Genomic DNA, 6659 nt, shown 5'->3' with positions numbered 1-6659 from the left:
GTTTATGTAGAATTAATGTTAAATATACAATATACATCTGCCACTAGACCAAGTGTACTTAAACTGTGTCCAACTGCACATTGGTTATCACTTTCATAATTTACGTGACTCAATTTTATCCAACTTCAAAATTAACTCTCTGAATTCATGATCAGTTAACATTAGTGGCTAGTGAAATACATTGAATTTTTGTTCTCCAATAAGCTTTTTATTTAATATATTTACTCTATAATAGATAACTTAAAAACCGATTTGGTTCAGTCTAGGTTAGTTGCATTTAATCAAAGATTGGCTGGTTAAGTTAGTTGAAACCAAACTACAACAACTTTCTTTACTGGTTACATTTACAACTATACTACTACTAATTTTCTTGAACCAATAGGCATGTAGACCTGTATATTTATACGTAATGTTACTATAACAAATATTAATCTTGCTATAAGATCAGTCCACTCAGCCCTCCAACACACAGCCCAGTGTCGAGTGGGTTTTGGATGACCATAATAGCTAAGATATACAAGTAACTTAACTGATAAGGCTGAAGTAACATGCTGGGTGATGAATCATGCTCAAGGTTCTGTCACTTCTCCATTGGCCTTCACGTACATCAGCTGTCACCTGCAACACGTTTAAAGTTGTAATTAATGTAGAATAGACATTAAACATACAATTTCCATGTACAATTAGGTCACATGTACAGTACTTAAGCTGTCCCTAACTGTACACGAGTTCAATTTTTAATAATTTACACAAGTCTATTTTATCTATATTCAAAATCTCAATTCATGATCAGTTAACGTAAGTGGATAATAAAATAATTTAAATTTAAGTTAATTTTTGTTTGTATCTAGTATATTTACTGTATAATAGATACCTTATTACAGATTTGGTTGTCTAGGTTAGTTACGTTTAATCTAAGTTAGGCTGGTTAAGTTAAGTTAGGTTAGGTTAGTAATGTTAGTTGGAACCCACCCACAACTTGCTTTATTTACTACTGCAATACTACTAATTTTCTCTAGTAACCAAGAGGCATGTATTCCTGTATTTTTATACTGTCACTACAACTAATATTAATTTTACTCTAAGATCAATCTGTACAGTCAGTCCACTCAGTCCGCCACAGTCCTCCAACGCACTCCGTCAGCCACGTCAGCCCCACACACACACTCCACTGCCCAGTGTAGGAGCACAGTGTTGTGTCTTTTTGGATGATCATACTAGCTAAGATATACAAGTAACTTAACTGATGATGCTGAAGTAACGTGCTGCTTGTTAAATCTTGCTAAAGGTTCTGTCACTTCTCCATTGGCCTTCAAGTACATCAGCTGTCACCTGCAACATGTTTAAAGTTGTAATTAATGTATAATGAAAAATAAACTTGCGACTTTCCATCTACCACATGTACTTAAACTGTCCCCAACTGTTTACATAAACCATTACCTCCACACTTGTTCACTCAAATTCCTTCTCACCAACACATTACTGCTACACTATACTGTACTACACATCTCTGCACTGCTTCATGCACTATACACAAGGTTTACTACAGTTCTCCTACTAGACCTTCCCTCCCTCATGCCCCCTTAAGTGTCCCCCTCGACAGCTTAGTTTGACTTGGTTTGAATGACAAACTTCACCACATCCACCTGCCGACCTCGTGTACAATTCCCTAATTAACCAGGAACACAACATAATCATACACCACCTGTTCCCACAACCAGTATACAACACCCCACACCCTCTCACGAAACGTTAAATGACCCCACAAGCCAAACCCACCTACACTCAAAACGTTGTACGACTCCACAACAACCCACCCACACCCTCACAAAACATTTAACGACACCACAGGAAGCCACACCCCTTCACAAAAACATTAAATACCATAGCAGGCTACACCCACCCGCACCTTCCCACTAAACGTTAAAATAATACCTCAAGGAATACTGTTGTGTAGTGCGAGAAGCTTCACTTCTCACTCGTGGTCTGTTGTCCCCTCATACTGCACCACACTTATGACCTCATACTGCACCACACTGACCACGTACTGCACCACACACTGCACCACACTGACCACGTACTGCACCACATACTGCACCACACTGACCACATGCTGCACCACAAATAACAAGAGGGTTTTGTACTGTAGTTGGATCAGTAGTCATTCCTTGATCTGAAAAAGAAACGAAGATTCACCAGCACATTGTAATACGTAGATTGGCTAAGATTAAATTGATCTTCAGCTGAAATGAGTTGGAGAATCAATCTTCAGGCGAGCCAAACATTTTAACATTTTCTATAAGTTAATTACATGGCTGTTGCCTAATTTACCAATACATTTTAACGGTGTCTACATATACATCTTGACATTTATTTTAGGAACCCGGTATTTTTTTTTTACAAATAGACATCCAACGAACCTCTAGGGTAGGCTACTGTGCTAGGTTAGTTTTGGTTGTTGAGCAATGTTACTTTATTTAATATATACAGGGTGCTGTATTCTGAAACCCCTCGACCTTCTGAAAGGTCTCAGCCCTCCGCCGGCTCTCTCGTCTCGGCCGGCTCCCTACCTCACCTCACCTCGCCCCACCCCGCCTCGCCTCAGCCGGCTCCCTACCTCACCTCGCCCCGCCTCAGCCGGCTCCCTACCTCCACCTCGCCTCACCTCACCTCCACCTGTCCCTACTCCTTTGCCCACCCCAGCCCGGCTCCTCCCACCTCGCCTCCCGCCCCTCACGCCTCGACGGGTTTCCCTGCCTCCTCGCCCGCCTCCTCCGGTTCCCTACCTCGCTCGGCTCCCTACCTCACCTCACCTCGCTCGGCTCCCTACCTCACCTCACCTCGCCTGGCTCCCTACCTCACCTCGCCTCGCCTCGCCCGGCTCCCTACCTCGCCTCACCCGGCTCGGCTCCCTACCTCGCCTCGCCCGGCTAAAACCCGTAATAAATTCTGTTTCAACTCCCAGAAATCGTAGTTATAGAGTAAACAAAGAACTTGCCAGTAAAATATATTATATCGTAATTCCGCAAAAAATCGTTATATATTTGTTAAACCGAGTCATTCTGGCGCAGTTTTTAATGCAGAATACAGTGGTGGTGAACTTTTGGGAAAATACGTAATTATTGAGTTATGACCACCCGGCTCCGCCGAAAGTGGGTTGGGCTTCGAAGCAAGAGGGAAAATGTGAAATTAAAAAATAATACAGTTATCTAACCCAATCTGGTCATTGTACTCACTTACTGGTTAATTATTACGTAAATACTGATGTATGGTTTACGCACGTTACCCGCCACCTGCTTACAGTTTAGGGTCGTTTGTCATGGCTCATTTGGCGGTATATTTGCCTAAAACATTAAGAAATTACTGGTTAGACGTTAGAGAAACACTTAATATAATACTAATCCATATTAATGTATTTGTTTAAGCTGCAAAGTAGTTACCATACACCTTACAGCCCAGTGAAACTTGGGGATACGACCCAAGGAGGCAAGTGAACTGTAACAATCGGCTGGCAAGTTTTTTACTTAAATCAGCATTTATTACGCCATAATTAAGTATATTAAATACTACCCAAAAGAATAACCATTTCTCTTGGCCATTTTGACTGTAGACAGTTGGGGAAAAACATTACACGTATATAATGGAGACTAGAGGTGAGGGGCAGTTCGGGCTTACCTGCTTGTCAGCTGCAGCCGGTGAGTGGTGATGGTCGGTGAAGAATGGGGCGAAAATGAGTTAGTCGAGACTTTATATATGAAGGTTGAGAGTGACGTCACGAAGCTTCATTGAATCATTTTGATGCTTCATTGAAGCATTCGAAGCTTCGAATATGAATATACGCTAAAATACCCAAAAACGTCAAATTTATGGCCCAATTTCACTTTTGATTAACTTTTAGGATATAATACAGCGAAAATAGTGTCCCATGACGAAAAAACTAAAAACAGAAAAAGGAAAAGAGAGAAATGCTGGGACTCGAACTCGGGCCTCAATGAGTGGCAGGTAAAACGCTTATCCACTGGACTTTTCGAGAAAGTAGATAACCAACTTTCCCGGAAAGTAGATATTTCCCATTTTCTATGATACAAATTTCCCGTTTTCTATGATAATCTACTCGCAAAATTAGGTAATATTTCCCCAAAAGTCGATAATTTACTTCCCAGAAAAGTCGATAATCTACTTTCCCGAAAAGTAGAAAAAAAATCTACTTTTCGGGAAAGTAGATAACCAACTTTCCCGGAAAGTAGATATTTCCCATTTTCTATGATACAAATTTCCCGTTTTCTATGATAATCTACTTCGCAAAATTAGGTAATATTTCCCCAAAAGTCGATAATTTACTTCCCAGAAAAGTCGATAATCTACTTTCCCGAAAAGTAGAAAAAAATCTACTTTTCGGGAAAGTAGATAACCAACTTTCCCGGAAAGTAGATATTTCCCATTTTCTATGATACAAATTTCCCGTTTTCTATGATAATCTACTTCGCAAAATTAGGTAATATTTCCCCAAAAGTCGATAATTTACTTCCCAGAAAAGTCGATAATCTACTTTCCCGAAAAGTAGAAAAAAAATCTACTTTTCGGGAAAGTAGATAACCAACTTTCCCGGAAAGTAGATATTTCCCATTTTTTATGATACAAATTTCCCGTTTTCTATGATATTCTACTTCGCAAAATTAGGTAATATTTCCCCAAAAATTTGATAATCTACTTTCCCGAAAAGTAGGGTTTGACAAAATCACAATTCAACTTCTCTTTGTATAACAGGTCCAAGGAATAGATCCCACCAAAATCGTTACCTCTTTACTATGGGGTATATTGAAATACATGCAGTAATTTTAATTACAGAATATATTAAGAAACAAACAATAAAACAAATATATCAGTATGTACAAAAATAAACAAATACAAATTAAATCTGACCAAATAAATGACTCAACCGAGTGACAAAATAATGAACATAAAAGTAAAGACTTATTTAGTTTAGAAACTACGATGAACAACGTAGTCTATCCACCACACGTTTCTGCTATTATATATATATATATCTTGATAAAATCACACGGGAAAATGGAAACAACGGAGTACCTTAGCTTTCGTCTTTATTCAAGACATCTTCAGAGGCAACTGGATTACATGGACAGAGAGAGGCTTAAATATACAGGGTGACCTAAAAACATGAGGTCAGGTCATAATGATGACATCCACTAATCCCCACACCAACACAACCGTAGAGGAGCTTAAGAGAAGGGTGGTGACGTGACTAGACAGGTCAGGTCAGAAAAAAGGGACCCACAAAATAACCTTGGGCCACTGACAAATAAATTTATGTAACATATTATCAGTTTTGAACTGACCATCACTAAGGTTTATTGATTTTAATTCCTTAATCAAACTAGCTTCAACCAGAAGTCTTTCTGTGACACAAGATGATTTGAATACTTCTAAGCTTTTTTCCCAAGCAATGGGGTGATTATTATTCCTAACATGAACGAACAAGGCACTGCTTTCAGATGCAGTTCTGATATTATACTTATGTTGTTTGATTCTGAGCTGCAGTGTTTTTCCTGTCTGACCTACATAATTACAATTACATTGGCTACATGGAATACAATAAACACTTCCATTTACATTCAAACTTGGGCTATTCCTTATTAACATATTGGTAATGGTTGAGTCATACTTGAAAACAACATTAATATTTAGAAGCTTGAGGGACCGAACTAAAGGGACAAATTCATCACGATAGGGCAGAGTCAAAATATTCTTAAGTGTAGGAACTTGTCTGGTTACAGAGGAATGAAAGGATTTTTTAGCCCTTTTAAAGCAACGATCAACAAACACAGAAGGGTACCCAAGTTTCTGTGCAATAGAACGAATGTGTTTAAATTCGTCGTCAATAAATTCAGAGTCACAAATACGCAGACATCGTAGGAACATAGCAGAAAAAACTGACATTTTGGTAGACTCAAGGTGATTGGATAAAAAGTGAATGAAACTGTCTACCTGTGTGGGCTTTCTATATACCTTAAATTTATAGTTTTGGCCATTTCTCATGATAAGCATATCAAGAAATGGAAGGGATTCACTTATTTCTCTTTCAATTTTGAATGTGATACTAGGGACAATATTATTAAGCTTGTCTAAAATTTCAATGGGTCACTGTTTTTAGGCCAAAGACAAAGAACATCATCTACATATCTATACCAAGGAGGAATACAGTCCACTACATTGGGGAGTAATCTAGACTCAAAAAACTCCATATATATACAGGCTAGAGGAGCAGAAAGACAATTACCCATGCTCATGCCAAATATTTGCTTGTAGAACTTCCCATTTGCTCTAAACACATTGTCAGTTACGCATAATTCTATCAATTTCAGGAAAGTATCATGTTCAATAGTTAAATCTAGCAGTTGTAATTTATCTTTAAGAAATGAAAGTAAGTCTTTCACAGGTACTCTAGTGAACAGTGAATTTACATCAAAACTTATTAATTCGCAAGGTTCGTTGTGTTTCTTGAGTTTATCAATTAAATCACTGCTATTGCGTATATGTGAATTAGATATTTGGCCTGTAAGAGAGGATATCATCTTTACCAGCCACTTGGATAATTTGGGCTGGGTTGCTGGGTTGGGTTGCTGCTGTTGCTGTTGCTG

This window comes from Homarus americanus, unplaced genomic scaffold (assembly GCF_018991925.1).
Source record: "Homarus americanus isolate GMGI-L3 unplaced genomic scaffold, GMGI_Hamer_2.0 scaffold52806, whole genome shotgun sequence".
NCBI lineage: Eukaryota > Metazoa > Arthropoda > Malacostraca > Decapoda > Nephropidae > Homarus > Homarus americanus.
The sequence above is the reverse complement of the archived record's forward strand: the minus strand, read 5'-3'. Positions refer to the sequence as shown.